Raw genomic sequence first — 11,587 nt, 5'->3', positions numbered from 1 at the left:
AAAAAAAAAAGGTATTACACATTACCATATTCCATGTATATGACTTTGAGTTGTTCATTCTGGCTAGGTGTAATGTTCTTCAAGGATGGAGAGCTTTAGCATGTTGCTTGTTGGACACGGAAATGTCTTAAAGCACACATACTGCCACATGCAAATTTTTTTATGAGAGGTGATGATATCCCTTAAATCTCATCAGTGATGAAGCTTAGCACTTGTGGTTTGGGATAAAAGAGAAATAAATCATTCAAGTAACTTCAGCCAAACTTTTTGTGTGTGTGTGTGCTACATGCCATATATCCTACATATTTGCTTCTGCTGCAAATTCTGGTGATAGAAAAATGCACTAATATTTACTAAACAACTTGATTACATTTGACGTAGTAGGTTTATACAATAATTTCTTTAAGCTACTTTCAGTTTAAAAAGAAGGAAATCCTTTAGCAGGTCATCAGCAACTTTTCTATACCTCTTCAACAGATTCTGTGGGAAACTGTTGGAAGATTGATGATCAAGATTAATATTTATTTATTTATATTACCACAGTTCCCTTTAAACACATTCCTCTTTTTTGCTATGAATTGCATGTTAGAAAAAGCATTTGCACTCCCAAGCGTTTACAGTCTGCAGTAATGCTTTAGAAAACTGACAATCGCAATGAATACTGACAGATAAAAAGTTTGCTACAGCTTGTAGCTGCTTCAGACTTTTTGCCTTAAGTACAAGGAAAATTCAAGATACATTTCTGATATGTTACTATTAATGTTGTACCTTCTTTCTTAGCTTCCATTTTAAACCATGTTAACAGCAACCTTAATGAAATGGGATCTCAAAAACAGAATACAAGCAAAGAAGATGCTTTCCTAAGGACATCATAGCGCAATTATCTTACAAAAGTGCTCTAATATTTTGTTGTTGATCAGACAAGAACACTGGATGAGATGTATGTACACACATACCGGCCTAAAGTTTATTAGGAGGCACACAATACGCTTACATCTTTCACTTGTTTATATTCATATTTGATAGTGTTGCTCTTCTACGCAAAGTAAATTTTACAGAAGTATTTTAAGAGGTCAGATACTAGGACTGGTCAGACATATCTATGGTTTTTATTACAACTGTAGAAGTGACATTTAACCTAAGTTTATAAGTATTTTTTCACTGTGATATTAACAGTCCATTCAGAAGTAAAAAGTATAATGTCAGTTTTATAGAGAATAATAAATTACTTGTGTTGTCTGTATTTTCATTCAAAATATTGATAAATGTGTTTGTTTTGTGATGTTACTGTTCTTGCTAGACTTGTTCTTTCTTCAAGCATGAATCGTGTTAAGATCATGTCATGGACACTTCAGAAAAAATCCTTAAGGACGGTCAAATTGTGGGTCCGTTACTGCAAACAAAACAAATTTGGTAGGAAGGACAGTGCATATATGCCTTTCTGAGGTACAGTAATTCATTGAATGGCTGTTCCTTGTAATGCTATGTGTCATTTTTAAATCCTAAAGATTTAAATTTAGTAGTACTATCCAAAATGTGCTAGGTGCTTCCCTAACACAGTTTCCCCACATTTTTACGTCAAATATATGCAAAGAACAAGTGTATTTGCACATTTAAATGGCATCTAAGTGTATTCATACATTTAATATAAGTAAAGATACAGTTTGTTGACTTACAGATTATTTCACAGCGTTTCTGTGAGATTTGTGTCTGCTTGATTTTAAAAGAAATGTTTTTGTAAATGCGAACTAAAGCAAGAATCTAAGAGGAATACTGCTAGATGGATGGTTATTTTCCAAACCAGCGATTTCTGAAAGCCGATAGGTGCTACCTCTTTCCTCCTCTCCACTGAATTAAATCATTTGTCCACATTCCTCTGGATCATCCATCTTCAGACAGTAGACATTTTCCTGTGTTTTAATGCATCTTTCACTCCTCTTTTCTCTCCATCATCCTCATACTGCCCTGATATTTATTTACAGTTCCCTGTTACGCTATCAGCAGGAAACAGATCCATCACACAGCTGACGTTATAATCACATGCGGGTGGGTGTCCCTATTCTTTGCACATCAATGTATTTGGGGTCATCTCTTGAGAAGTGAGTTGAAAAAAATCACACTTTCCTCCCTCTGTGTGATGAAAACCATTTTATGAAAAAGAGAAGTCAGTGTTTACTACTGAAGCAGTCTAAAGTCAGTAACACAGCACTCCTGAAAATGCATATTAATACTTGCATGTCTAAAAACATGCCCAGACCATACTAATTTATCTGCTACTAAACAGTGTCATCGCACGATGTGTTCACTATTTGTCATGGTTCTGTAGGCCATGTTAAGTAATGATTTATCACTGGCACGTTGTCATTCTAGTTCAAGTTATTGGCTAAGTGGTGCCTGTGAGTGTCTTTACTATCTGCCTATCAGAGTCAAAGTGCAGGATCCCAGCAGATAAGTCTCTGACTCGAGTGGCTGTTTTGCTGTTCAGAAACTTGAGCATTATCCTGAGATGCCGCTTTCCCTTCCTGCTCTGTTCTGAATTTCACCTCTCCCTCTACTATCTTTGCACAGTGAGAGATCAGGCTACAAACCTCCACCCAAGTAATTTCCTAAGAAACATTTGACATCAGTAGCTGTGAGCAGCAACAGAGACCAGTCACACTCAGACTGACTTTGTCCTGTCGAGATGGCTGTGAAGTAACAAACATCATCTTGATTTGACAAGAAATTGTAGCCTAGAGCAGCAGTGCCTAGGCATGTGATTTAGAAGAACTCTTAACATATAATGTTTTTTCAGAGTGTAGAGCAATAAATGCCATAATTTTGATTGGATACCACCTGTAGGGAGAATAAAAGCAGGATAATCCTGACTGTAGGCCTGTGTGACAAAAGGCATTTTGTCTGATAAACATAACAAAAATTGGTTTATAGACAACTTCTGTGAAACAACATCTCGAACTGTTTTGGCTTTTGGCAACCTTGTTTTGCTAATGAGATACCAGTGGAAACAAAGGCTATATCTGTTCCTGTCAACTGGAACTTGTAATAAATAGAGACATAAAGATGTGGAATTAGAACTGTGGGATTTTGGAAGTGAAGTGGTATTTTCCTTCTTTTTTTTCTTAATGAGGAGCTTATGTCTAATGTGCTTATTCTCTGGTTTAGGTTATGTAGTCATCAGTGGAAGGAGTCCCTTATAGAACTGTAGGAACTGGATTAGATCTTTCAGGATGCAACTGATTTATAACTGTTTTGGTTCTTTCACAAGCTCCTATCTCATAAGCATGCTGAAAACCAAAGTCTTGAACTCTCACAGAAGAGAAGGTGAGGCACTGAAATCTCTGATTTAGCTTACTTTTATCTGAGCCTCATATGGGTAAACGATAGTCGCTAACCTTTGGAATGGGGTAGCCAAATTACATGAAATGTTTTAAATAGGGAGGTAAAATATTAATCGTGATACTGTGCTGATTTTATTTGTCTGTAGAACTATTCATGTTCTGTTATTAGGTATTGATGCTGCAAAACACATGTAATTTTATTTCCAAAACTATTGCCTTCACATAACCATATGGTTTTAACACTTCATCACAGAGGTAAGTTTGTACACAAACAACAGTTTCTCAGCTATAGTGTCCTAAAAGTAATATTGCTTCTCATATCCTGGCGTTACACAGTGTCTTTAGTTTAAAAAGGACTACTGAACTGCTAAAGACATTGCTGTGTTGCATCAGGCTGAAGGCCCCTGGGTTCCTTAAACATCCTCCTCGTTGTGTCCATCTTGTGAGGAGAAAGCTGGAACAGGGTGGGAGGCAGGTGCGAGGAAGCCCCGCTGAATTACCTGGGCAAGAGTCTTAAGTAGCACATTCTCACAGTTAAGTGGGATATGGGAATCAGACTACATGAATACCTCTGTGCTTTAACAGAGCCTCCATCAGACACCCCTGCATGAAGTGGCGTTTAGCATGGTGTATTTTGATGTCAAGTGTTTCCAACTTTTTTCTGTTCCTCAAAAATGGCTGCTAGGAAATGGCTATTTCTGTCCCCTTACATAAAATGACCTTAACATCATCCCTTACCACAGAGGCCATCTGCCATATTTTGGTAGTTTCAAACTGCCTCAGATTATAGAATGGAGTGATTGCGTTCATACTGCTTTTCTGGAGGTGGACCTTGATCCATGCTCACTCCTCACAGTTACTTTGATAGACAGAATAGGAATCATCCCGCTGATTTTTGCTGCAGCTGAACAATGTAGATAACAAAGTTGCAGTGTCTGGAAATATTTCCTAGCTCTTTCTCGCAGAGAGTTAGCCAGTGGGTTTATGGACCCCATAGAAGTCTCACTTATGTTGATGGGATTTACAAATATATTGCTCCCTTGGATTTAACTCATGGTGACAGAGAAATTTCATTGACTTACGTTTGTTATGTGGTGTCCAAATGCTAGGACACAACCAAGCATGAAATTACCAAATGAACCTGCTGGTTAAAAAAGAGATTGTGAGTGATCTTGTATTTAATCAAGCACCAATTCTTGTTGGGTTGAGGACAAAGTCCATGAATTTGTAGGTGGAAATGAGCAAAGTTATGGTGGTGAATTGGGATAAGAAAGTGGAAAAAATGTGTACTTTTATGGAGTAATTATGTACACAAAAGCACATTTTCCATTCCTTTTTCCCCCATTCTATGCTTTAATTTTTCTTGACATTGGATCCATTATGGTATCGTATGAGTTTCGTCACAGAAGTAAATAACAGCTTGTTTCCTTGGGAGCAATTGAAAAACAGAGTAAAAACAGCACTTACTGTTTTTGAAAGTTGTCAGATTGTCATGGCAGTGAAGTGTTGCATCATGTTGTCATGACAACTCAAATTATAAAAACTGATTTAAAGAGAAATAAAAGCACTCTTCAGTGCTGAAAATCATGCAGCTTTAAAGGATTCAGTGTTTTTTTTTCCTCTCTCTTATTCTGCCTCCCTCATGTTTATAAAGAAGTGGGCAATATTCATTTGGGACTCTCACCAAATAAAGACTTGCAGGGCACAGCGACTCGAGGAGCTGTGGACCAGACCATCACCATCCAGAACTGGGGGAAAGCCAGAATGGGATACAAAGGGGTATTTATTTGTTTCTCTTTTTCTTCTTCTTGACTATTTGAGCAATTTTTCATTCAAGCAACTCTTTACAGTATTGTTGAGGTGAACAGATACCACACACTGTGAGTTTGTCAGGGGTAAAGAGCAGTGAGATTGCGATGTGTTCAACCTGTTCAAAGATTCTAGTGCAATTTCAAGAGCCCTCAGCCATGACCTGTTTCTGTTTCTCCATCAAAATCAAGAAGCATTTACTTTCTGTGCCAATGGCTAGAGAGCAGAAGTAGGTTAGTGCTCACCACTATTGAAGTCTCATTCTCTCTGCAGAGTGTGCTCAGAATGATTCAGACTGTTTAACAAAGAGTGGGAATGAGCTGCAGAACCAAAAGAAGATAAACAAACAAACAAAAAAAGGTAAATCATGCAGTTTGTCAGTTCCTGTGAGATAGCTGTCACAAAAACCAAAACACCGATACTAAACTGCTAAACAGCAGCAAAGCCCCATTGCTCGAGCAAGGTCAGGTAAAATTTGATTTATCACAGTGCATTGGTCTTGTATACTTGTAACACCGCTTTATGCAATCCAGCCCTCGCATGAATGGAGAGAACAATGTTTGTGTATATCTGTACCGTTACTTCTGTTCTTACCCAAGAACTTCTCAGGCTCTCATCTCATTTCATCTGGATCTTGCAGATGGGCAAAGATAATGTTGCTGTGGCTTCCAGGGAAGCAGGCCGCCACACAGAGTGAGTCTGGAGAGCTCTCTGCCTGCGGGCAGGAGCATGCGCTCCGGATGCTACTTCAAAGGGAGCTGGCAAATGACCGGAGTGCAGAAGGAGCTCACTGTTAATCATTTGACGCTTATCTATAAGCAACCAATGTTTACTGGTTTTCATAAATTGTCTAATTGGCTGAGGGAATGAAAGGTACTTTAGAAATGGATTGCATGACATGAAATCTTCAGGTACTTCAGAGAAAGCAATTCCCTGTGAAGAAGATGGCCACAGTGGTTGAGGAAGTCTTTCTTTGTTAGCCATGCCCTGAATCTTTTTAAAATCATCTCTTTTTTATTTCTGTACTGGGGGCAACTCCATTTCAAAGGCCTTTGTGTTGAGTAGTTCCATAACAGATGTTAAATGATGGTTTGAGAAAAAAGTTGTTCCTCCTAAAACTCTTCGCCTGTCACATGAGGTGCCTTCCCATTCAATTCAATTCAATTCAAGTCCCACTCACGCAGTTTTCAATAAAATAAAATAAGATCATAATGGAGAACTGTATTTCTTGTTCTCTTTGTTTAAAAGAAAACAGCTTCATATTAAATATAGACACAGAAATTGTGTATGTTGCCGCTTAAAATTAGAGTGAGGAGCAGTCATCTTAGGAACAAGAGACAATCTGTGAACTGTCACTGTGATTAATGAGAGATTCTGGAAGTTAACAGAATGGACTAGAAATGAAACATTTTGGTGGTCCAAACAACAATTGTATCTAAAACCATAGATGATCATCTGACTTGCACTGCACTAAACAGCACATTAGTCAATTCTTTCTTTTGCAGTCTTCCCCAACATTTGCAGTCCGTCTGTTAACTGTGCTCGATGCCTTTGCAGCAGCCTGAAATGACTCTCTGTGCCTTTACCAGTTGTGGGAAAAAAGAAATAGAAATGTAGTATTATATACACCTAGACATCAGGAGAGTTTTAGTTGCTCTTGAACCATCTTGCTGGTGCAGATGTGGTGTTTGGGGCTGTGTTTGATGAGAAGAGATGATTGCAAGGATCGGAAAGCTCTCTGCTGTTTCAGCCATCTCCATTGGCAACATCTTGCCTTGCAGGGGGAGAATTTAATTCTCCCTTCCTTAACCCAGCATCAGTGCTGCATTTCTGATTTCATGTTTTAATTGCACGCAGAAGATGGTAACTATCATGTCCCAAACAGGCTGGAGCTCACCCTGCCTTTCCAGTGCCTGGACCTGGGCCACAGCAGACCAGAGCTGATACTGAAGGCTTTCAAAAGCATAGTGCTACACTTAACAAAATTCAAACCAAGCTGTGCCGTGAAGTGTTCCTGACATGACTGATGCAGAGTGGGTGATTCATGGCTGGGTTTGCAGCATGTCTCTCTCACCTACTGCCCGTCTGCTGTTTTCTTGTGTATTTACCCCAGGCAGCAGAATGTATGTCTGAACCTGCACCACACTGTCAGATGAGTGTACCATAAATGGCTATTTATTAATACATGTTTTTTTGTATCCATCTAGATTGTAATTTGCTGATGCACATACTTGTAAAATCAGTACTTTTGCTTATGGATCCTTTTATTGAGGCCAGAGGAAAAGAGAGAAATGTGGAAATTATTTCAAGTCTGATTTTTCACACTCCTGTATGTAACTTCTTTTGATCTAATTGCATCGCTTTCAGTCTATCTAGTGCTGCCTCTCCAGATCACCAGTTAAGAGCCATGCAAGTTGCAGCACGTTTCAGGCATTAATAGTGGCCAGGTAGTATTATACTATTTTTAATGAATGTCTGTTTTCTATTCTTTGCTATGCTTTCTTTGGAAGGAGGCCCATGTAACAAAGTATTAAGAAAACAGACTGCTGCCCTGGAATGTGTATATTAGCTGCAGATTATTTCCTATTAGCAGATTAGCTGCAAGGCTATTGGCTCTGAAAGGTCTTTGAGCGTATTTTGTTTTGTAACTGATTCAAGCCATGGGAGAGAATTGCCACCCTGATTGGGAAGAAGAATTAGCTACTGTTGCCATGGCCACTGGAGCTCACACTCGCATTGTTAACTCCAGTGCCCTCTGATGAGATGCCACAGCGTGAGCTCCTTGGCTTTGTTAATGAAATGATAGAATATGTTTTTTTGGGCAGGCAAAGAGCAGGCTGGGTAAATCTCCTGTGAGAGATATGTGAAATGTTTTTTTCCTTCCTTTTTTTTTCGTGAATTTGGTGTCTGATTTAGGAAGTGCTGCTGCTTTACCTCAGTGATGCTAGGCTGTGAAATCAGTGGTGTGGGATTGCCTGTAACAAAATTCTGCTGTTTCCTGTTGGAGGGGATTGAACTGGTTCTGCTCCTCTGCTGAGGAGCGCCAACCTGTGGGAACCTGCTGAATCCAGCAGAGGAGAGAGGACTGGGTTAGGGCAGCCCACACAGGCATTTGGGTAGAATTATAAAGCACATCAGGGCCTGTAGAAACTGGAGAAACGATCAGTGTTGGTTAGGGCTGCTGTAAACTGCAGTAGCTGTAGTGCTGTCTGTCTAGCTGCAGGCAAGAAGTACAGGACAGGTTTATTTTCCCATTGCTTTGGCAGAAATTGATTTCTTGCCTGGGCTCTGAGGTTTGGCATTTAACACCCATCCCTTAGAAATAATAGTTTGAATACAGTAAAAAAAGTGTCAATAACAGAGTTAATAAGAGCATTAAAAATGTATGAAATTAAATCTAATGTATTTGTGAAAAATGAATATATTTGACTAATCAGTGGTAGACTGGGATCACATCTATTTCATACATCTAACTCTGTTTAAGTTTCATGGGAGTTTCGAACACAGAATCCATGGTAATGGTAAACAGAAGATGATGGCTGCATATCAAACTCCTGAAACGTGTGCAAGTAATTTTGAGTACAGTGCTTATTTTCTTTCTAAATCTATTTTTTCCCTTCTCTCACATTCAAAGTTAGAATTGGTCACCTTAATTAAATCTCCTTACATTTCCAAACTCTTTACTTAAAACCACATTATGAGATTGTGTAACATGTGGAAATGAGCCAAAGAAATGTATTTCCACTGGCTTAGTAAAGTGTTGGCATTGGGTATTTTTCAACTCAGCAGCAGGGTGTGGATGATAGGCCAACATGCATATAATGTGTGTCATGCTGTATGGCATGGAGCAATCTACAGCATGGGTGGTAATGGAGCTGTGTCACTGCAGATCACTGCTTTTTATAATCTATATTTTTAAATGATTGCAGACTTATCCTGGGAAAAATCATGGTTGGGATTATTACAGAGACTGTTAGAAGCGTACGAACTGTTCGTGATGGTTTCTCAACAAGGTCAAGCTGTACATTCATTTGCAGGAAAGAAAACAGTATCTCCTGGTAAGGAGTCATGAGTAGGGCTGGCCTTGCCACAGCACCTCCTTCAGTCTAGGGCTTTTGCTCTTCTCACTTACCCTTGCATAGATCTGTTTCTCCTCTTTTTCTAGATGTATTGCTTTCAGTTTCTGCAGTGGCTAGAGGGGATCGTGTAGAAGGTGAAGGAATGTCTGCAAAAATGCAAAAGGGAAAGTCATTTTGTTGAGCTTAAATCAGCATCTGATGGAATGGAGGAGTTGGTAAAGGAACTTCAGCTTTCAGGAGGGACTGTATTTAGATTGGCACCTAGGTGAGGTGGAAGACAATGAATTAAAAGCTGAAAATAGAAAAGCCTCAGTGTGGCAGCACAGTCCTGGCCTCTGTACTTTCTTGTTCCATATAGTTCTGCCCAGCTGGCATTTGGTACTGCTTATCACTGGTCACATCAAAGTAAATGGTTAATAAATCCAGGTATACTAAAAAGCTATTCTAAAACACATACTATTTATGCAGCAGGGCAGAAGCTCAGGTTTACACAACTATTTCTTTCACTGTGAAAAAAAAAATATCACTTAACAGAAAGTAGGAAAAAAGCTGTTGAAGTAGAAAATACACATGAATATATGCATATATATTTATTTCTATCTATTTATACTCCTTGGTATCTCTGTAAATTTGACAGGAAGGTTTTCTGGTTTCTAGAACCCATCTTCATGCTTCCAAACAGCCAGAAGTTTGACTTTTCAGAGGAATATGTTTTAATCCAAAAGTCACTTCTAGATCATTTTTTACTGTAACTGAAATGTTGATGCACCAGTTGTTTATCCCGAGAAGAGGGCTGATACTGGATAGAATAGTGCAGAATTAGCAGCTGTCATTTAGGGCCAAGGAAAAGGATCATGTCTTTATTTTGATCTCAAGATATCACTGAACAGCGCCTTTCAGATTACCTATGGTGACTTTCAGTGATAAACAAGTCACCTAAGAAACAACATAATAAAAATAGCAAAGTTCCATTTGATCATTCTAATTTTGAAGATATCCAGTTAATGCAATTTTCCCTAATTTCTAAAGCACTTCAAAAAAATAAAATAAAATAAAATAAAATAAATAATGCAGCCTTACATGGCATTCCACAGGTGAAAACAATGTCTAAACCAGTAGTCATCCTTTGAAATTCTAGTGTTTAATTTTGCTTATGGCCTAAGGGAGATGAAAATCTTCATCTGAGGAAAATTCCTGAATTCAGATGATATTACACTTGCAATTAATGCTTCATAATCTCTGCTTTTATTTGTGCACATATTTTGAAATAATTGCTTTGCTCATTGTAATCTGAAGTGTAGGTTTTCTCCCTGTGGCTAGTCTGACTGAAATGATAGCGTATCTTCCTATCTGTCTTTTCATCTTAATGGAATATTTGACATCAAGATGACTTGTGACCACGGAAATGAGCCCATTTGGCAGGAGAACTAGCTTTCCCACTTATCTTTCTCATTCTGGAATGGTAGTACAGGGAGTGCAATGGGATTTTCCTCTGTTCTTGGAATTTCAAGGTACAGATGGGACATCTAAATGGAAGACATCATTTCTGAGACATACATTTTGTTAGAATAACGCGATGTTCAGCAGTGAGTTTCTTGACCAATGTGCTTAAGGAAAATCTAAAGCCTTTCTGTGTACGTCTGTTGTGGGATAGCGTGTCTCATCATGAAATTCTTGTATTTGAAGGAATGGTTGTATACTGGAATAAAGGTTATTTTGATTTGGTTCTGAGACAGTAGTGGAAGATTTGGGATTTTATTCAACAAAGAATCGTCATATGTGGTTACCAGCTCTTGGTAAAGCTTGAACTCTTACTGAAACTGGAGCAAGCCCTATTTTATTGGAGTTTTTCTTGTTTCTCAGAACACTAGTAAATCTTTCCTTCTTCCTTTTCTTTCCATCTCTGCTCTCCAAGAATAGGAATTGAGTTGTGTATCTTCTTCCCTACACTTAGAAAAAAGTCTCCTAGAATTTGCCAACCAGAACCCTTCATGATTTTTCAGCTTCTGTGCAGATGTAAGCACACAAGCTCTTTTAAATAAAATTATCCACCCTGAAAGGAAAAGGGATGGAGGGGAACTTCCAGTGTTCTGTAGTGAAAGGGGACTCATTTTTCTATAACATTTTCCATGGAACGCTTTTGTTTGCACATAGATATTGATTTTCCATCTTCAGAAGGCAGTTGTTTATAATAAATACTGTGGTGAGCTATTTTTGCTCTATTAACTTCGTACTCTTCAGAACTCTGGTTTTACTTAGTAAGAGTTTTCAGAGGTCTTTTGTGATAGAACAGATATGGTGCAGTCCTGGATTAATATTTCAGAGATGTGAGTATGAGTAGCAGGTTAAATCTTTTTTTTT

General features: G+C 38.5%; 1 protein-coding gene across 5 annotated transcripts in view; it reads left to right on the top strand.

The window, feature by feature from the left end:
• The window catches only part of TRPS1 (transcriptional repressor GATA binding 1), a 173,550-nt gene that overhangs the window by 104,137 nt on the left and 57,826 nt on the right, over window positions 1-11,587 (top strand). The gene's annotated exons all lie outside the window — the stretch shown is intronic.

Source organism: Meleagris gallopavo, chromosome 3 (genome assembly GCF_000146605.3).
Source record: "Meleagris gallopavo isolate NT-WF06-2002-E0010 breed Aviagen turkey brand Nicholas breeding stock chromosome 3, Turkey_5.1, whole genome shotgun sequence".
In the NCBI taxonomy this organism is placed as follows: domain Eukaryota; kingdom Metazoa; phylum Chordata; class Aves; order Galliformes; family Phasianidae; genus Meleagris; species Meleagris gallopavo.
This window is presented reverse-complemented; position numbering and strand designations above follow the sequence as displayed.